Source organism: Danio rerio, chromosome 5 (assembly GCF_052040795.2).
Source record: "Danio rerio strain M-AB ecotype USA chromosome 5, GRCz13ab, whole genome shotgun sequence".
NCBI classification, from domain to species: domain Eukaryota; kingdom Metazoa; phylum Chordata; class Actinopteri; order Cypriniformes; family Danionidae; genus Danio; species Danio rerio.
The window spans coordinates 30485852-30508753 of record NC_141025.1 but is presented as its reverse complement, the minus strand read 5'-3'; the positions used below and the strand labels follow the sequence as shown (position 1 = coordinate 30508753).

Genomic DNA, 22902 nt, shown 5'->3' with positions numbered 1-22902 from the left:
AGTACTGGCTTGTGGCTGGAAGGGCATCCGCTGCGTAAAACATGCTGGAATAGTTGGTGGTTCATTCCGCTGTGGTGACCCCTGATAAATAAAAAGTTGAATTAAAAAGTTGAATGAAAATTAATGAATATATATGTATGTAAAACTTGATTTCAATTTAATTTTATTTCATATATGAAGGAATAAATAAATAACTGAATATGAAAACAAACAAACATGTAATCTTAATTAAGTAAAATAAATTATAAAATCACTAAGCAAAATGACCATGGCTATAATAAAAATAGAAAAAAAATTAAAAATGTCTATTAGAAACTTATCGAGACTTTGTTGTACACAGGAATAAAAAGCTATAATATCTCGGTGTATGTTTGCCAGACAGCATTGTTTTAGTTTCATTGAGTAATTGTAGTATTTTGGGGTATTTTAGATTTTATTATGCAACATAATTTTTAAAAATGAAATTATGGAAAATAAAATTATGCACTTTATAAAATAAGTACTAATTTGTTTGTGTTTTAATTTATTTAGCTATTAATTGTTTTTTAAAACAAATGTGAATGAAATATATTCAGTTCAGGAGGAGCTACTGACAGCTGGGATTTATAGTCAAATCTGAAGTGTTTTACTTGTTTTTGTTTAAAATTATGTTAATGAAATGTGTTTGGAGTGTAGTACAATTAATGAAAAATCATGCTTTTTTGCTTTATGAACAATTGTATAACTTTTAAAACTATTATTAAAAAGCATAAAATACTTTAAATATATATATATATATATATATATATATATATATATATATATATATATATATATATATATATATATATATATATATATATATATATATATATATATATATATATATATATATATATATTTCTCAAATGATTTTTAATAGAGAAAGGAAATTTTCTCAATTTGCGTTAAAAATCTTTTTTTTTTTATATTGACATTTTAATGTCAATATTATCAGCCTTTTTAAGAAATATTTTTTTCTATTGTCTACAGAACAAACTGCTGTACAATAATACAATAACTGAATATTAATATCTAGGAAAATATCAAGTTACATATTGTTTACTGTCGTCATGGCAAAGATAAAAAATCTGTTATTAGAAATGAGTTATTAAAACTATTATGTGTATAAATGTGTTGAAAAAAAACTTCTCTCTGTTAAACAGAAATTGGAAAAAAAAATTACAAGGAGAATAATAATTCAGGGGGGCTAATAATTTAGACTTCAACTGTATTTTTAAAATATATACGCATTTAGATGTAGTCTAAAATATTTATTTTATCATCATTTTCATGCAAAAACAAGTATGTCCCATCAAACCTCATACGTGAGCAGCTCCTCCTAAACTGCAGCCGAAGGTTAAGTCATGTGAAAAGGCCAGCATGACTGGCTCTACTGCTCTCAAACCCCAAGGGACGTGTGCTCCTCCTGGGAGACGGTGCAGTGACGGGCCTGCTGTTACGCTAGAGCTCGTCCCTGTATGGTTACTGTGCACCACAGGGAGTGTCCTGCCTTGCTCTGCCTAATGGCTGGGAGATTTATTTTGTCCATCCATTGAGGCTTACGTCAGCCCATCACCTCTCTGCAATAAACAGAATTAGTGGAAGCGGAAGAGGCTGTGGGGAGAGACTGAGTATATAGAGCTGTCTGTTCGAGTTTATTTAAAACTCTCAGAAAAAGTCACATTTTAACTTAATATTGGGTAATAATATTTTTTGTATCGTACTGTATATATTGACTAAGTATTATACATATAAAAACTTATATAGATTATTTTAAATGACATTAATTAACAATTAATTTATTGAATTTTTTTATTTTCACCTTTTCATTATTGTGGAAGTGGATGATAATGGCGTGCATCTTAACCTGGGTGTTTAGATTTTTAATATATTTGATATATATATATATATATATATATATATATATATATATATATATATATATATATATATATATATATATATATATATAAAATGTAATTTCATATACAACTATCTTATTGTCATATATTCAGATTATATGATTATTATACAATATATTTAAAATTATTATTTTTTCTTATTTTTCTCATGTAAATCACTTTATAAATGTGGATCTTGCTATTAAGATCCTTTAATCATAAATAAATTGATGTGAAAACTGTATACATTTAATATTTTAAATAGTGTATATTTTGTATTCTTAAACACTATACACATTTGTCTGCACTTGTTAAATGTAATTAAATGTAATTTTTGGAATATATATATAAATAATAATTAACATATGTTCTTATTATGATGAAATGTTCTTACATTTAGTTACACCTGGTTTGCCTATTTAGTATTTTATTGTTGAAATCAGTAGATTTTTTTAGTCTCTGCCACACAGAATGTGTCTTGACAGGAAATGGATTTGCTTCATTAAAGCAGGGCATGAGGGTAGTTATGATATGATAATAATCATAATCATAAATATTATCGGAGCACATATTCTGAAAGGGTCAGCACAAGAGCAGTATGATCAGTCTTGGTCAAGACTTATTGATTCAAGTTTCAACCCCAGACTGCTGTTCGATTACCAGAGTGTAAATCACATATGGAAAAGCTTTGAATAAATCTGAAGCATGTAATGGAGCCTGATACTGTAATCATGTTCTGTTGGTTGTCAGTAAGCTCATATTAACTGCTTTGTAGCCAGAAAACTATGTCCTATAGTCTTCATAGCCTAAAACACCCATCCTGTAATTTACTGAATTATGGTTGCAAGTGTCATATGCACAGTAGACAATATTTTCAGCTTCCAATCTATCTACAACGTTGAAAAAGTTGAAATATAAAAATCTATTTTTTTCTTATATGTATATGTATATAGTAGGGCTTGTTATGAAGAATGTGCACTTAACTTTTCTTCACTTCTGGAATACTTTTTGTGAAAGACAGGTCTAGTTTTTTGCTTTGCCTTCATTCATTTATCAATTTTTCTAATTGTGTTAGCCACACCCATCTTTCAATGATCCAACTGGTTCCCAAGGGCGGAAATCAGATATCATGCAGTGTCCTGCATCCATTATTTTTCTCATTTTTGGCCAGTTTCAAGTGGATGTACATCACAATAGAGAAAAAATGGACAGTCTTTCATCTAAGCTAATCCCGTTTTTTGCCATCTCAGCTAACCCAGTTTTTCGCCTTCGATGTCAGTCAATGCATTTGAGTTTTGGAAAGTGTAGGATTACAAAAAGTAGGGGATTTATTTGTAGATGGAAAATTTGCTTCATTTCAGCAGCTGTGTGAGAAATACAGTATTCTTTCTAATTGCTTCTTTAGATACCTTCAAATAAGAGACTTTGTAAAGTCTAACATTTCTAATTATGCCACAGTGTCAATCACGTATCTGGACACATTTCTGGAAAGATGGCTAAGAGATAGATGTACCATTTTCTTGCTTTACAAGGGTTTAAAACAAATGAAATGTCCATCAATGGAGAACTTTAAATCTGCTTGGGAAGAAGAACTTGCAGTTGAAATTCCAAGTGAAATTTGGGAGCAAAGTCTTGAACTGGTTCACAGATGTTCCATTAATGCAAGACATTGTCTCATTCAGTTTAAAGTGCTTCATAGGCTTTATTATTCCAAGTGAAAATTAAATAAAATATTTTCAGAAGTGTCACCAGTGTGTGACAAATGTCAGTTCTTAGATTCCAACCTGTCTCATTCCTAAGTTATGTGTCCCAAGTTACAGAGTTTCTGGAACAAAATAGTTTTTTTTTTTTTTTTTTTTAATTAGACATTACGATTGAACCAGATCCTATATTATTTATATTTTAGTTTCTGAATATTTTTTTAGACTTACAGTACAACAACAGTCTCTGCCAAAAAACGTATCCTTTTTTTTTTGGAAGAAAAAAAAAAGTTCCAACTCTTAAATTATGGCTGATAGAGTACATTACATCTGGAAAAAAAAATCAGATATACCCTAATAGACAAGGTTTTGTTATTTGAAAAAAAATTGGTCCCCTTTTATTTCCTTTCTACAAACTTGTGATTAATAATTTAATTAATGAATTATTTTATTTTCAAATGTCTAATTGTTACAATGCAAGTTTTATGTTTAAAAAAGGGTATTTTCAAGTGAATTTCTGCGAAAATGTCTAATAATAAAAATATTGAAACCAAAAATGGACAATCTTAACTTCAGTGTCATGCTGACATTTACATACATAAATAGAGACAATTTCACTCAATGAGCATGAAGTGTGGGGGAGGGGCTTCCTGTGTGGCACTGCAGTAGGCTAGTAGAAATGACTGATGGAGTGTAATGTGTTGTAGATATAGTTCATGGTTAATGGTTGTTTCTATATATTCTTTTATCAGTATTGTTTCACAGAATAAAAAAAGGAATTTAACGGTGCCCTATAAAGAAAATCTGGTGCTAGCTAAAGTCGATTATTAAGAAATAATTGTATGTAAGTGGGCATACTTTAAGTCTCAGACACCACAGTTTCCTAAGTCTCATATAAATTCAACTACTGTAAAACACCAGTGGACAAAAAGCCAATCAGAACAAAAAGCAGACTGTTACGTGACTCTCAGATTATCATTATTTGCATGTACAGTGGTTTCCTTGTTATTTGTGGGAGTTAAATTCTAAAAATAACCCACAATAGGTGAAATCTGTAAAGTAGTCATCTTTATTGTTTACAATGATTATAGATGTTTTAAGGCTGTAAAACCCCTCGCTACAGACTTTATACACTTTTCTTAGACAGGCATTAACCTTTTCATACCTTTTTCTCTCGTTTAAATACTCTCAAAGTTTAAACCTTTGTAGAAATATATGTCCAGTATTATAGAATGAAACCAAAGATCAAAACCCTTTGATCTTCATTTAATTATTCCGTTATGGCACCCTAGAGCTGCATAACTTCCACCTTCCTTTAGCATGTTCAGAAGTTCAACCTTGGTTAGCATCTTCCTCTGCCTTTTGGGTGCTACCTTGGGTTCCTTTGACAGTGCAGAATGTTTTGACGACATTATAGGGTTTGTTGGGGAGAAAACATGCAAACATACAGTACAGTCCAGCACTTCAGAGTCACACTGCTAGCGATCGAAGATTTATGTCAATTTGGCAAGCTGAACGCATCCTGTGCTTAACAGGAGAGGCGGCATGGAGGAGGTTGATTGACATTGGTCTACAGCCAGTTAGGATGCAGAACACAATACTCTAATTAGGACGAAGAACACAATGAGCTGTAGAAAAAAAGCATCATATTCCACGAAAAAAACTCACAAAACTGCGAGACCATGAAAGGTGAACCGCGTTATAGTGTGGGACCACTGTACTGTAGGTCATTCATCCGGACCATCAGTTATGTATGTTGAGCTTTTATTATGAATATGGGAGACCCATATTGTTTACTATGCATTACTGTGGATCGATTGCTCAAGACTTGTTCATACTTCCGCCAGGAGGCAAAATGCAAGATTTACAGATTATACATTTATTCAGCAATAAGGTGTTTAATTTTGTTAATTTATTACGTTTATTGTGAAATTTGATATATTTGAATAATAATAAAAATCAGATGTCCTATCAGATCAATACGGTAATGAAGTTTATTTTTTATGGGTTTAAAACTATTATTACTATTAATATTTTTATAGGTTAACAATTTTAAAATTCATTTTATAGGTTATGCTTATATTTTTTAGATTACACTCAGTGTTGTTTTATAGAATTCAATATAAAAATTAACAATAGTTGTGTTTTAATATAAAATAATAATAATAGACTTTTGATTTATGTTAGAGTAGTCATATGCTAAGAATTATATTCAGATTTGAATAGCTGTCATTAATTATGTTAAACTTTTAATATTTCAGAAATGCAGTATTAACATTTTTTAAATAAAATTTACAAAATAATAGTCAAATTTATATATTTAAATAAAGTAGAATTGAAATAATTTAACCAATATCAGTAGTCAAAATTATTAGCCAATATATTTTGCTTATGATCCTTATGTTTCACACTTTAAAATCATAAAAATGTTTATATTAATAATAAAATAAGTCATTTTCCCATATTATCTAGTCTCAACACTCTAATATGCCTCCAATGAGATCTATGGACTTGCTAATAAGAGAATATCTCTGACTCTCCAGGTCCACATCTCGATCAATACAGTATTGAGTGCAGCAGTAAGGGAATGGCTTTACTCCAGCTCTCCACTTTATGGCTGTGTGTTTGTGTGCTTCTCTCCCTCTCTCTCCTCCTCATTCAGCTGGTTTTAGCAGGTTCGGGGTGTGGTGATGGTCAGAGATCCTGCTGCTGTTGATGCTGTGATGAACCGAATGGCCGCTGGGCTTCCCTGCTCGGTTCAATCGCACTTAATGAGCTGCCTGGCCTCCCTAGAGGACCATTATGTTTTGCAGTCTTGTGTTTCTTTCGGCCCCCATAGAAAAGGGTCCTGAGGAGGGCTTTGAATAATATGTTGGAGCCCTGCCTTGTGCTGGGTTGAAGCAAGACTCTGTGTTGAGCTTTTGTTAGTAGACTTTAAGTGCATGGATGGCTTGATTGCTGGAATTTTTTATCGATATAAATTAAGCTTGAGAGATATGACGCATCTTTTAATGCATTAGAAGAAAGCTGACACTACTCTATATTCTTCCAAATTGGTTTGCCATAACTCTGAGGCTTCTTTAGTTTCTAATGAGTTTCCATTGAACTGTGTGTTTTGGTACAGTACACATTTATTTCCGTTTTCACTGTCGGAAGTACCAAAAATAGCAAACCATATCATACCATACCATACCACTAATTTGAAACCCTTTCGTGCACAACAGTATGGTACCAAAAGCACAAAGCTAGACCATAGACTGTAAAAGATATGGAGGTAGTATCCGTGACCGTGACATCACCCATAGATTTCTGAAGAGCACAAATGAAGCTACGAGTAGGTGTGGCCAACGACCGCCATTTTCTTTGTGTGTCATCGCTGTAAAATTGGCCAATTTAGCTGTGCAGTTAGTGAACATCTGGAGATTCTGGAGCCAGCCCCCAAAGGCAAGTCAATAAATTGCTGTTTCAGTCACTTCCGTATTGGCCTCACGAGGAACAGCGGGATGTTGCCGCTCGAGCTAGACTCACTGTAGAATGCTGATTTGTTTACATTGAATTGTCACCAGCATGTGCTATACATCGGGAATGACAATACAGGAAAGCTCAAGATTTTTAAAATACATAGCTTAAACATGAAATCATAATAATACAATGGCAGCACACAGTGATGAAATATGCTCGAACAAAGCCTGTTTTTGTCTCGTGAAAAACAACCACATGCCAAGAAGCAAGAATAGGATCTGCTGTGTGTCCTCCATTGTTGTTTACAAGGTCATTCACATTTCATGACTAATTATATGGTAAGCGTGATGGACTACACTTTTATATTTGTGTGTGCTTGCCACACATTGGCATTTGAAATAATGAACTTGAGCATGCAAAAGACTCAATATGTGAATGGCCTGTATCACTTTCGTTTTTGAGAAAGATTGTCATTTATGGCAACTTTCTGGTGTATATCATTCTTACACTGTAAAAAATCTTGGTTGCCTTACATTTTTAGGCTGAGTAAAGTTAACCTTATGAGTCCATTGAAGTTAGATTATGTTAAACTGACTTAAAACAGGTTGCATAACATAAAATTAGGTTAAAACATGATTAAATCAGTTTAATAAGTTACAATGACCTAAAAACATGTGCTGTCAGGACTAATTGATCATATACTTTTTCCACATTATAAAATAATGGTACCGCTGGCTGTGGTAACTCAAGCCTGATTAGGGTAACCCATACAAAATCATACTGTACTAAACTATCCTTTTCAGTGTGAATGAAGAATAAGACTTTCTTTGTTCAGTTGTAGTAGAAGTGAAAAAAAAAATAATTATTTTAATCATTTCTTAAAATTTAGAATAGAATCTTTACACATTTTACACAAGTAAGCATTGGCGGTGGGTGCTTAAAAGAGGCAGGATCTCTCACAGTATCGGTCTTGATTCAACAAGAGTAGAGCTAAACAAAACCAAAATAAAACTAAAGAACAAGGAGAATGCAGGAGAAACAGCAGAATCCATGTAACCTAGCATAATAACAAGCTGAAGTGAAACACATGGCTTTAAACACAAGAGATAAATAACATTTATGTGTTTGGCAGATGCTTTTATCCAAAGAGACTTGTATCGCATTGACGGTACTCAAATTGTCTTGCTTTCCCTGGGAATTGAACCCAAAGCCTTGCTCTACTAGATGAGCTCCAGGAAGGCTCAAATAATGAGTGTAATGAGTGACTAAATGAGACACAGGTGGGCGTAATCAGTGAATCAATGATTAGGTGCATTCACATCCCATCAAATTACTGTAGTTATGAGATTCTGAATAGTAGAAAGCATTCATCACATAACTCATTATAACTTATTATAACTTTCTTCATATTTTTTAAACATTCAAACACAATGACTTACAAATTTCAACCTACAAACATTTACACAATTGACAATGAAAGATACCAAATAAAAACAATACATAAGAAAGTAAAATAATAATAGATAATAAGTCAATAAAAAAAAGAGAATAAAAAAAAAACTTAAAATAATATAAATAAAAAACAAAGTACTGACCTTCAGTTTTAGTCTAAATTAGTCTGTTCCTCTTCAATTTAAATTTCCTGTATATTTTATGTTTGTAAAATAATCTTTAAAATGTTGCCGGATTTGAATTTGTCTTTTTTCTTTTTAGGGAGAATCTGATTTTCTCCCGTTCCAAATCATTCATTACATCCCTCATTAGATGTATATATAGAAGCAGTAATAGTAATATTAGCTGATAATAGTAATATTTAGTAATATTAACCTCCTTGCTAGTAGACTGACAAATGGAACTATATTTTGATCTGTACTGTTTTTAGCTATCTCAAAATCAGTAATGCTTAGAACTGCAATAAAAGGGTCTGGATCTATCGGCTTATAACATATTCTTGAGAAGTTTAGAAAAATATTCTCCCGGTAAGATGATCATTATGGGCAGCTCCAAAACATATGAGCCAGTTACGCTGACTCTAGTCCACATCGATCACATGCAGGGTCAACTTCTGGAATATATCTAACTATAGTATTTGCTTGGACCAATGTAAACAATTTATTACTTTAAATTATATGAGGCCATGTTTTGCACATACTGATGATCTATAGATCTGTTCAAGGGCTATCTCCCACTGTTCATCAGTAATTTCTACACCTAAGTGTTTTTCCCAGCTGGATTTTAGGTACTCTAAAGTTGCTGTGTTTGTTAACCGGAAGAGTATTCCATATATTAAACTGGGAATTTTCGGAGAGGTTTGGCTCGTGCTGCCTCATAGATATATACACTAGATATCGTATAGGGACCCTGAGCATGCATCAATAGCGCTGCCATATTGGTACAGTGTTCCCAGGACAAGTGTCGTTCAAGCGCGCTAGTCAAGACAGTGTTATTACGCTAAGATGCGGGACTTTAGCGCTGTCTACGGGTGTAGTAACGAGCAAACAAAGAAAACAAAGCACAAAGGCAGAACATTTCATAGGTGAGATAAAGTTTTTTACGTTTTTGTACGTTCTGAACTTTTGTGTTCAACAGGTAACGTTATTGATGATAATACAGTCACTTACTGCATTCACCATAAGGCAAAGTAGCTCCAACTCGCACTAAATACTCGGCCTATGCTAGTTTTGTTGAATAAAATCAGCAAACAATGCAAAAGAAATATGACAACGAGATGCTGCGGTGCCAAAAACTTGTATTATTGTCGGCTAGTGAGCGAGTCTTTCATAACGGAGATTCATTCACAAGCGAATCGCTCCCTCCGTCAGTATGAGAAGTGAAAGCAGGAGAGAAGGTGTGTTTCAGGACACGGATTAGATCAAATTTAACAGGGAGGGTGGATAGTACATTTCTGTACACACAAACACAAGCTTTTTGTCAGGAATGCCAGTGCGATCACTGATCCATCAATGCAGAAAAGTGATGTAAAATTAAAATTTTCGTAATTTAAAAAAAAAAAATTGCATACTAACATCCAGGAAAACTCCCGATCATAGATGTATGTGTATATCTCTGGCTTTGGATGGCCACAGTTCTCCACTGTACCTTGGTTTCGCATTTATTTCAAAGGAGCGCTACCCTGTTCCAAAATGGCGGCTCTATTGACACATTCCTTCCAATAGACAACAACAGGGTAGGCGACATCTAATGTATATATCTATGGTGCTGCCTGACCGCTCAATCCTTTGACTAATGCAGATTCATTGAAGTCCTATGTTTAAGCTTTGTTTGTGTTTTTTCAAGGTAAACATTTGCAATTTGTGATGTAGTTTCTTGTGAAGTTTTAAAGGACAAAGTGCACAATAAACAAGGTCATTATTTCTTGAAAAAATAGTTGATCGCGAGCTGCCAAAACAAGTCCTCAAAGACTGTAACTGATCTATGGAGATTTGTAATAAATTGCATAATGGCAGGAAATTGTCGTCATTGGTTTCCCACAAACAACATATACTCTGTCCCTCAAGATAGGTTTTTTGGGCAGGTCAGCTATTTCTTCTAATATTTTTGACTATGAACTAATTGGGTTATAATTAAAAATGAGGTGATATTGGATGCAACCTCCTGATGCAAATGTAGGAACCTTTAAAATAACAAAATGGGACATGTAGTATTTCAGTGCTTTAGAATGCTTTAAGGTCCCTTCAAAGCTAGTCAGTAGTTTGAGACCCTTGAGTCTAGAATTGCCTGCTTTTCATGAAATATATGTGCTTAATTTATATCTCACTCCTCCATCTGTTGATAGCTGTGTAGGTGGTATGGAATATCCTGCTGCTTCTAACACAACGTCAGGAAACAAACACTAGTTTTAAGCACCATCTGTCCAGAGCTTTTGCTTTTTGCTCTGTCCTCTTTGATCGCTGCAGTCTGGGGAGTAATTGAGTCACGCACTTTTGAAGAAAATGTTAATATTTCTATTATTGGAGCTCTTCTTTTACCATTCTTTTCTTCTATGCAGTTCTGGCTCCTTTCATGTACCCCAAGTGCATGTGGTAAAGATGTTGTACGTATTGATCTCTTTCACTGCATTGAGAAACAGCCTACACTGTGTCTATTCCACCTTCCTGTTGAAGAAATAGATTTTGCAGTAGTTGCGCCTTTTAAAGCAATATCCTGATTTCTCCTCTCTCGATTGTCTTGGAGTAGATTAGGTTTCTGTGGTTGCCACAGACGACCTTTACCTGTCAATACTAGTGTGCTCCTGTGGGTGACTGAAGTCATTTGCTTGAAGCGAGAGACAGGACGTCGCTGTTTGTCCTAAACCTGCTGATGTCATTAATTGATGAGGACAGGATGGTGTCCGATGCTTTGACTTGTCAGTGTTTAAAACAAGTTGATGAGATCATTTGTGATTGATCGCATCGGGAATTTTCTTTGCTGTCAGTATCATGTTGTGTTTTTTTTTTCCGTTTTAGGGCATAGAGGAGAGAGATCTGTGCATATTTTAGCACATAGACGAGGCCAGAAGCTTTGGAGTTTGAAGCCGAGTGTATTGAAGCTTTTCTCCTACTACATTTCTTTCATCTCTGGTGATGCTCAAAATAGAGGTTAATGTTGTCATGTTAACAGTTTTCAGTAGAAGAGAAAACCCTTGATTCTTAATAAAATAATTGGTATTTGATTTACCACAAAAATGTAATTTGCTAATAATATGCTTAGTTTAAGCATCAATTTGCTATTAATTAAATTAAATATTTATTATGTTCAGAATTCATTGTTAAATTTAATATGAAAGGTAACCATATTTATTACATAATTACATGAAAACTGAACCAGTAACAAATAACACTGTTTATTCTTGTTTTAAGAATAATAACCAATGATTGTTTGCATGCAAGTTCTTAACACAATTATGCTTGATAAGCTGACAGTGCTTGTTGTCTTTTAAATGTGTTTACCCATTTTTGTTTATTGGAGTAAGTTTCTGCTTCATGATTTGTGGGAAGTAGCAGCCTGATCTTACGAGGAAATGCAAGTATTTTACGTTTTGTCAGTTTAGTAGCTAATTCGTATGAATTCGTAGTCGAGTTCAGTCGTCTGAAAATGTACGATTTTAAAAAGGAGGCGTGGCACCTAACCCCACCCCTATCCCCAACCGCCATTGGGTAATGAGCAGATCGTACTAAATTGTACAAATTAAATTGTACGAATTCATAGGAATTAGCCACTAAATTAAAAAGTTACGAATTGCGTAAGATTTTGTTGGAAGTAGAGAATTTGAAATATGCTTCCTCATAAGAAGAAATCAACAGGATACATTTTAAATAAATGACCCATAAGCAATATAACTGTAATTTGTAATTATTGTTAAAGAGACCCTATTATGCATTATAAAATGTCATTTTTTGGTTTAGGGGTCTCCAACAACAGGCTGATAAGCATGAACGGTCAAAAAACAATTTCATTGTCTTCATCATTTATTTATTCATTTTCTCGCCACAGCGGAATGAACCGCCAACTTATCCAACATGTTTTCACGCAGCGGATACCCTTCCAGCCGCAACCCATCTCTGGGAAACATCCACACACACACTCATTCACACTCATGCACCACGGACAATTTAGCCTACCCAATTCACCTGTACCGCATGTCTTTGGACTGTAGGGGAAACCGGAGCACCCGGAGGAAACCCACGCAAGCTCAAGGAGAGCATGCAAACTCCACACAGAAATGCAAACTGACCCAGCCAAGGCTCGAATCAGCGACCTTCTTGCTGTGAGGCGACAGCACTACCTACTCCGCCACTGCTTCACCCTACTTTCATTGTCCTATAATATGCATTTATTTTTACTTAATTATCCCAACGACTCCCATTTGATTTGTTCAGTGATTTATTTGTCCCCAAACCCCTATTTTGCCTGAGGCTAATCTGCGCTGATTGGTCCAATGACCCAGTCTGTTGTGATTGGTCGACTGGGTTTCAGCATGAGACAGAGAAAAATGCCCACCAAAATTAAAAATTGAACATGCTGTGTGTAGGAACAGATGATGGTGGCAATAGTAACAACAAACTGCAGGAGACTGTGAGTACAGAACGCATTTAAATCAGTAAAGAATGTTTTTATCATGGCTTTGGATGCAATATGTGAATAGCCCCATACAGATTTAACCTAAGAGATACAGTACAAGCACTGGTCTATAATAGATAAGTGATTACTAGCCACACAGAGCGATTACAGCTTATAATACACTATTAAATACATATTTTGCAAACTACTAAAAATATGGCAACAATTTTATTCACTCTTATATGTTATGATCCAGAGGAAGAAGAAACTGGTCCATATGAACTGCAACAGGTACTGACAAAGTCCCTGTCAAGTCTGACACAGTCCCATACATTAGTAGTCTTTGCTGCTCCTTCTTTTAATAACAAACAGCTGTCGAGTCCAGTGTTGCAGCTTAGGTCATTGTAATAATCAGAAAAATGACAGAAGCAAACACATCACTAGGTTGGTATTGTTGTGAAAATGAGCTTTAACCCTTTATTCCTTGCAGCCAAATCTCCATGTTTCAGTGATCGTCATCTTTGTTTTATTATCTGTCCCGTGATCCCCCTCACTTTGCTTGTGTCTGAAGGGAGAGGCGCGTTCACGTTTTACCAGATCGGGCACTTCATATTTGATGTTGTACTGTATTGACGTTGACGCATTAGAGCAAAAGATCCGAACCCAACACGATTCATTTATTTGACTCTGAGTTGACTATTTTATTAAAGAATCAGTAGTTTTAAACATGGTACACTTTCAGATTTAAACTTCCGCTGGATGTTTTCACTCACTTAGTGCTGTGTTACACACTGCATGAAAGGTCATTTTCAAAGCACATAATAGGGGCTCTTTAATACCTGATTTTCAAAGTGTGCCTACAATGAGCAGCTTTTTTTCTTGAAGCAGGTTTTCTTTAATCTACTAAGCACAAAAAAAATAATTTGAAGATTATTTAGAACCAAAACAGCATTCACACATGAAAAAATTATTAATAAAAATTAGTAGTGATTTTAAAGTGTACAATGCTGTATATATTATAGAATTTACAACACAATGCTACTATCCCTTTAAGCATTTCTGAGTAGTACACAGCAGCTTCAGCGTATGTGCATTCAGTCTTTTGTGAAATTAGATATCAATAAACATGTCATTACCTCTGTGATTCAGCAGCTGTGCACAACACACTGTTTTGTTCAGCAGGGTTTGCCTGTGGAAACCTTTGAGGTTTCGCCTGAGAGCCTGAGAGGCTTATAGACATGCTGTCGCTGCCTCCTGTTGAGGCACATCACTGAGACACTGTGGGGGCTTCAGTCTGACAAGTGTCAGTGTGTTATGAGTGAGAGCAGGGTGTTGGGTTTGGAGGGGGGAGGGGTTTAGATTAAACACCGACCAATTAGTATCGCTCTTTCACACTCTCTCTGGCTCTAGCTCTCACTCTCTCTGTGGAATCTGCACTGCTAGTAGCATCTCAAGCAGGTGTCCCTTTGTTATTTTCACACCTAACTTCTCAATCGCAGGAGCAAAGGCAGTTTTATACTCTTGTAGAAATGGCCAAGTATGTTCGGCTTTTTGTTTGTTTACTCTAATAAAACCTGCCGCTGAGGCACATTCCGTAAAGAAGTGATAAAGGAAATTATTGGATATGTTTGTTTATTTTTTATGAGGATTTATGCTGGTTCGGAGGGTATTACAAGGATACATCTTTTGTTTGTTTTTTGTGAATGTGAGCAAAGACTATTGGGTTATGCTTTAGATAAAGTGTTGGATAATTAGATAAACATACGCTCCTGTTGTCTGCGCCAATAACCTAATGGATATTGTGTCGAGACATAGCACCAAGGTGCTCACGGTGACCCAAGTCTGATTCCCGGCTCGAGATCCTTTGCCAATCCATCCCCTATCTCTGCTCCCCACACTTTCCTGTCTGTAAAATCTCCACAGTCCTATCCCAATAAAGGTGAAAATCTCTAAAGAAAAAACATATGCTCTTGTTAACTTACAGATCAATCTCAGAAGTTTCCTGGCTAGAAATTAGCATATGTTTAATGGGAAATGGGAGTTGTTGAGACTTTTATTTCAGTATGTTCATGTGGTTCCAATTGAAACGGAATATTGAGTAGAGGGCTGGAATTTTTTTCACATCATTCCATCATAGCAAACTAATGGCAAGAGAGGGTGTGATTAGGAATATTGTGGCTCAGGCTGTCATGACATCAACTCAGAAGGACCGATATTAAAAATGCAGAATCAAATAGTCAAAAGTTTGAAGATCATCAAAGCAAACTTTCCCAGTGAATTCACTTGCACAGATTAATTGTACACCTAAAGTTTAACAACATGTGCTAGTAAAATAAACATTCTAAAGTTATATTTTACATAGACATCAAAGGCCGTGACATACCAGTCCAAAGGTCAGCCATTGTTGGGCTATTGTTGGTCTATATACTTCCCAATAGCCCACATATGTCAAACTTAGTTCCTGGAGGGCCGCAGCTCTGCACAGTCTCCAACCCTAATTGAACACATCTGATCCACCTAATGGATTCCTTGTTTTAGACCTGCAGGTAAACTGAGCAGGAACTGAGCTTGACACATGTGGGCAATTGTAAAGTGTATGTTAGGCTGGTGTTTTACACATTGGCTCTAGTCAGATGCATCTGATTAGATAATCAGTACATTTTATAATAATAAAAGCAAAAGTGATGAAAGTAAACAAAACTCAAGACGGAAAGCTGTCCTAATGTTACATCATCTTGCTTGGGTGATTAATAAATGCTATTTTGACTTGCTGAAAATTCCTTATGTTTAATGCAAACAGAGAATGCACACGTTTTTCTTTGCTGTGTGTTTATATTTTGTCACTGCTAGCTTTTTAAAATTGTATTTGTTAATGTCTTGTTGTCCAATTAAAGCGCTCATGACTTCAGAAATCAAATTGGTCTTTTGACATGCAAGAGGTTTTTGTACTATCAAAACAAGTTTCATAAAACCAATGGATTGAGTTTTAACGGTGTCTCAGATCATGTTAGAGGATTATATGTTTGTTTAAAGCTTTTGCTTGAAGGTTGAATTGTAAACAAGGCAATGCCGAGTTCAAAAAGAGGCTTTTTTAAATAATACATAAAGCAGTTAACTGTATTCAGTCTGACAGAAGCTATATCGCGAATCACAAGCGAAAAGTTTGTTTATAAATGGCAGATTTCATATAATGTTTTTCAAAGCATCTACTCAAATGTAACAGCCTGGTGCATTTATACTTTTTCATTTGCTATTTGTTGACAACCCAAAAAACAAATGCCCCATGAATTAGAGCCTTTCAGATAGATTATCTAAAAAAGGGTGTTTAAAAACTTATACAGTTGAAGTCAGAATTATTAGCCCCCTGAATTATTCGCCCCCTGTTTAATTTTTCCCCAATTTCTGTTTAACATAAATCTGACTTTAACTGTATATATTTTAAATACACAACCTTTTTTGTATGTAAATTATCACCATTAAAGTTAGTCAGCCTCAAGAAGTATAGGAAAACTAATACTACTGACCCTTTAAAAGATATTAGGTTCAATCTCCAATTTCATATTGGTACTTTAGCCTTTTTATTGACATTCAAAAGCATTATAGATAGAGAAACAGCATTGATTTAGAACGCAGGCACAATGAGAATCATGTTTTTAAATATTTAAATAAAAGTAATCATTTTAACTATCCCATATTCTTGTACACATTTAAGTGCATCCCAATTTTTCATTCATTATATTTTTTGGTGGGTAACACTTTACAATAACAGTCCAAGAATAATTATGTACTAATATGTAAACTAAACATTACTTTATTATGAACTAATGATCAGTTAATGCTTACGCTAATCATGAATTAAATTCAAGTACAACATGATTCACATAAGCTCATGTGTGAATAAAGGCTAGCTTAATTACTGGTTAATTGTTTGTTATTAATGTATTAATTACCAGATTACTTTTGATTAATTTAACCATCAGGAACTCATGACATATCTTGACTTTACTTTAAGGGGCACATCATTATTAACCCATTCTTAACTACTTATAAACTCCCTATCCAGTCCGTCTAGTATATTTACACTTAGTAATAATAGAAAAATGTTCTGTCAATAAGAATTAAGCTATAAAAATAGTTAAGGATGAGTTAATGGTGATGTGCCCCATCCAAGTAAAGCCATGACATAAGTATACATTAACAGCTCATGCGATCATGTTGGTTACATTTAGCTTAAACCTAAATGTTAATTAATACATTAACTTACAACATGAACTAACAAGTAATTAAAGTAGCCATTATTTACATATCGTCACCTTAGAATTATAAGGTTCTATTTGCGTTCTTAATGATTTTGAGATATTGAGCTTCAAAGTTTTCGCATTCCATAGCAAACAGTATGGGTAATTTAAATTATTTTTTTTTACAAAAAGTCTTAAAATGTGAACAACTTTAAAAAAAAAAAAAAAAAGTACTGTTACTGTAATGTTATTGTAAAGTGTTACCTTTTGGTGCAGTTATTTTAATGAGACATGCCAAAATGTGAAATCATAATTGAAGTTTCATCAATTTGACTTATTATCTATTTAGCTTTGAAGCTAAATCTAAAGCAGTGTATCTATGAGTAAACGTCTTTCTTAAAAGAACTTTTACCAGATAAAGCTTTTTCTTTTTAAAGACATTACATTAACCCGGGACAGAAGTGATTTCAGGGTTTTTAGGATTGTTATCTTGCAGAGCTTCTGTTGCTGACGGGGAATATTTAGTGTTAATGATAAAGCCCCTGTAATTATTCTTTGAGGCAAGGCCTTGGCCTATAAAATCACACAGACAGATGTAAAAGCCCTTTTTTTTTCTTATTCCCAGTGATAACTCAACATCCACCTATAGTGATGTAAAGAAGTCAGGCTAGGTTAAATAACACCATGACCCGAGTCATACATCCAGGGAGTAATTATTTCTGTAGTCTCTGTTTTCAGCTGTCCTCTGCTCACCTCACGGTGTCTGTTTGCTCTTGTGTAACCGTGTGTGTGCGTGTGCATATAAAATGAACCTCCAGACTTAATATTCGCTCTAAAATCTGCTGGTTTGTGGAAACAGTTGGAGAAATCATCTGCCATTGAATCCTAAACAGCAAGCGTCGGCCCAGTCAAATATTTGAAAGAGGCTCTGTCTCATAAAGAAATGCAAACAAGAGCCTGTTCGTTTGGGTCGGTCCTCTTCAGTCTCTTTAAACAGGGTTATAATTTGAAGTCTATTTCATGACATTCACTCTAAAGTCACATGGGTTTAATAGAGGGATTGTCTGTTTACACACAGGGATGTAGTAGCACGGCTATTGTTTGCATTGGCTAGAGTCATTAGAGTCATATAAGGCCTTTGTGATTTAGCTCTTCTCCATAGCAAAACAAACAAATACACTGATATAAAAAGCCGGGGATCACTTTCTCTTCTGTTATAGCTTGACTGTGAAAAAGTAATTTTAGGGAAAGCAGGATCAGCAATTGACAGTGTTTTTCTTTTTTTTTTTATTGGTCATTTGGATCTCTCTTACACTCAGAAAACTATTTTTTTGCTGCTTGTTTAAACTGCTTGTTTAAGTGAAGTTTATTTATAAATTAATTTCGAGAGGAGCACGCGGTTATGATTGATAGCAGCTGGTCCTCGTTAGCTAACTCACAATCAACCAATCAGACGATTCTTAAATCACTATAAATAACCAAAGCATCTTACCTTATAGCCATCTTCTTTTTGAAGAACTGTAAACCCTAATATTGTCTTTACTTAAACAATCAAGTAAAGTTGACTGGACATTTCTTAAAATTTAGCATTTTAGTCCTGTCACCTAAAAACATGAGTTAATTTAACGTATATACAATGAAAATGCATAAACTTAAGATTTCAATATAGTAAGCTCAAAATCACAGTTAATCCTTTGAAAAAAAAAATAGGTCGTTTTAATGTAGTCTTTACTGTAAAATTCTAATATGTGCAACCTTTTAGTGCAAGGTCTTTTTTTAAAATTAGAAAACAAGGCTTCATGTATAATTGTTCACCGAAATAGGATTCAATGGTTCCTTATTTTTTTTATTATAATCTACCAAACCGACAAGTAAAATAAACTTAAATATTTACGTTTTGGGAGACTCTGTTACTCAATTAAATTGAGGCAACAAGTTTACTCAATTAATTTCATTCAGTCGACTTATTAGGGTTTTCAGTGCACACCTACTCATCCCCTTTCCTTATCATGGCAGCACGGAGGCCCAATGGTTAGCATTTTTGCCTCACAGCAAGAACGTCACTGGCTCAGACCTTACCTGGCCAGGTTGGCCTTTCTGTACGGAGTTTGCATGTTCTCCACGTGTTTGCGTGGGTTTTCCTGAGGCACTCCGGTTTCCTGCCAGAGAACAAAACATCTATCATAAATAAATTGGCAAATTAAATCGTCATTTTAGGCAAGCAAGGAACTCATACAATCTCCATAGCCAATTTATTATCAAGCAGGGGAGATCTCAAGAGTTACCTGAGCTCAGACTCCCCTCTCGCCCTGCAACAGGAGGGAGCCCCGGGCTCAATGATCTCACAAGCTCAGGGCTCTCTCCCGAAACAGCATGCCAAACGGTTTATAATTAATCATCAGCAAGGGCGAACTCTTGAAAATGAGCTAAAGCAACAGTTCTGGGATAAACTGAAATGTTTTATTTTCAATTAACTTAAATTAGTTACTTTAGCCTAATGGATTTGTGTTGAGACAACATGAATGACTTGCATGTTTTACACGGTACAAGCACAGAAACCATAGTGAAAATGGCCTTTATTAGGAGTAACAATTGATCTCCCATTTAAGGATCCAATAAAAGTGATATAAGTTAGCACTGCAATTGTTTCTGTTCTGAGCTGCATATTTCATTCATGTGAAAAATCAGAATATTGTGAAATAATATCGAGAAAGAAATGTGCTTTCATCCAAAGTGTACACGAGAAGTAAAATTATCACATTTGGTGAAATTGATGTAAAATAAAAAAGGAAGTTGTCACATGTTCTTGTCTGATGGCATATTTATTTTTAGTCACATGACTCTTTTGAAAGCACACCTAGAATTAAATCAGTAATTGTGTTTCTGTTGTCCTTTGTGCATGACGTTTCAAGTAAAGTAGTTCTGAACAAAAATATATTTTGTTAATAAAGTAAATAAAAGATAATAATACAAATATCAACACTATCCCCATTTTATTTTCTGAAACTCACTAACATTATGCCTATCCCTTCCCCTTGGTTCATGAAAATTGCTACATTAAATGTATCCAGCTTGTGTACATTTTTACAGCACACTAACAATGCATCTATCAAATTCAACAAATTCATTACTTTATAATAATGTGAAAACATGCAGAGAATTGGAAAATCTAACAACATAACTAGTTGTTCCAATTAAAGTCATCGGGTATTATTTTGGTGTTTCCATGATTTATAAATTGTTCAACTTTTTTATTTACACTCTGTTTGCATAAGGTTTGTTGTTAGATATCGAAAGAAGTCTCTTAAGGTGCCATCACACTGCACTTTTTGCCCCTTTGACTTCCATTATACCCAAGGCAAACATGAATCTGTGTGACAGAAATTCAGAAATGTAAAATGTGCAGCAATCACTCATTTTATCTGTGTCACATCATCTTGTTTTATTGCTCCCCCTTTTGCAGCTCCATCCGGCCAAATTTTGCATGCTCAAACTTTAGTGTGACTGCGGCTTTATGCTCAACAAAGATGATTTCATTTAATAATAACACAGCATAATCAATAGTATTGTGAATTATTATTGCCATTTAAAATAAATAATACTTAGTTAATCTATTGTACAACTCATTTTATTCCTGTGATCTCATTTTTGAGCAGTTATTACTTCAGTGTAACATCATCCTGTAAAAAACAATGTTGATTTGGTGCTCAAACTTCATTAATATTGAATTTTTTTATGGTAATAATTTATTAACAATGATGTAAAATATAATAATGTATAATATAATATAGTATAATATAATATAATATAATATAATATAATATAATATAATATAATATAATATAATATAATATAATATAATATAATATAATATAATTAATATAATATAATGTAAAATTATGTAATATAATATAATAAATATCATATAATAAGTATAATATAATATATTGTAATATAATATAATATAATATAATATAATAATAAATGATTTACGTACAAAAATCTGAGATTTTTGAAAATTTGAAATAATTTAAATAGAAACATTCCAAATACTACTGTTGAAACAATTAATCGATTTGATTAGTTCTTGCCAAATAAAACTATACATTTCCTTAATCACTTCAAATTGTAACAGTAGTGTCTATGTGGATGGAAACTCATTCCGCTAGTCTCTGATCACCTCAACTGTGTATGGAAATCACAGTACACATGATGAACTGCAGATAAGCCTGATTGGAGAATTGTGGGGTGAAGTGACAGCTTCTGGGGTCAAGCAGAGTTTTATAATGAAGTGCTATGACATGCAGACAGGTGTGTGAGGAAGCCCTGCTGGGTGGAGTGACACTGTGTCACCTTTCACCATAAACCACTGCGCCTCTGTTCCCTGCACAAACACACCTACACACACATCAAGCTGGGTAAATGCTGAAGGCGGTGGACGGCTGGACGCTGATGGCCTACAGTAATCCCTGCAGATACATTATTTAGCAGGCCACGCATGTCCAGTAGCCAGATGTCAGTGTTATTGCAGTGAGTGTTTTAAGCAGTGCACAAGTAAGAATAGCTGAATGTCTGAATGCTACTTAATTGGGTGGGTGACAAGGGCTGATGTTCGTCATCTGATAGGGTCCTGTGATGCCCTCTGGACCTCATCTGTCCTCTTGGGTCCTCTTGCTTACTTCTCTCCCATCCTTACATCACTCGCCACTCATTCGCCTCCAGAAATACTCCTCCTTTTCCCCACAGACCTCCCCCATCCCCCTCCATTCATTAACGTTCCTCTCTTCTGCTTTACTGAGGTCTCTGGTTTTTGCTGTTGTTAAATGTTTCGTTCGGTGTGTCTGCATGTTCATGGCATCTGTGTGCTCATGCACATCAGTGGCCGACAGTGGCTGTTAGCAGGAAGTCGGGATGACAAGAGGAAGCAATGATGCTTTAATGGTATTAGCTGGCTGTGTTGAGAGAGAGACTCATTAGTCACTGAATATAAGAACTGACAGCGAGTGTAGTCTGCATCGATTACCCTGTTTTGTTACTAGCATGTTTTTTCTTTTCCTGGCCATCCATTTCTCTGGTTTGACAAATTAGAAGATATAGGGATTTTTTTATACTCAGTCACTTTTTTTCAGTTTAGTCTCTGCTGTATCAGGTGTCACCTCAGTGGAATGAACAACCAATTACAATGGAATGTTTTTTTAAATGTAATGAATGCCCTTCCAACCACAGGATTTTATTTGGTTTGTTTTGTGTTTTGTTTAGTTTTATTTTTTTCAGTTTTTATTTATTTAATTTAATTTAATTTAATTTTATTTTATTTTATTTTATTTTATTTTATTTTCAGGGCCTGTTGCAATGCACTTTTGGGAGTTGCACATTTTCAGTCAGGAGACAAAGCAAAGGGAAAAGTATTTTTATACGGAGTATATTTAGTGCTTTTGACAGCTTGCATCAGTGCAAACCCTATTTTAGTGTGTAAAACCACAACAACAAAAAAAAGAAGATGGGAAAAAAAGGTATGCA

General features: G+C 34.4%; 1 protein-coding gene and 1 long non-coding RNA gene across 21 annotated transcripts in view; one reads left to right on the top strand and one right to left on the bottom strand.

Moving 5' to 3' along the window:
• The window catches only part of LOC147844005 (uncharacterized), a 72254-nt gene extending 55698 nt beyond the window's left edge, over nucleotides 1-16556 (bottom strand). Inside the window, exon 1 of the long non-coding RNA XR_015491274.1 lies at nucleotides 16484-16556. This is a non-coding gene — a long non-coding RNA (uncharacterized LOC147844005). The remainder of the gene's footprint in view (nucleotides 1-16483) is intronic.
• cacna1ba (calcium voltage-gated channel subunit alpha1 Ba) overlaps nucleotides 1-22902 on the top strand; it is a 190962-nt gene that overhangs the window by 11954 nt on the left and 156106 nt on the right.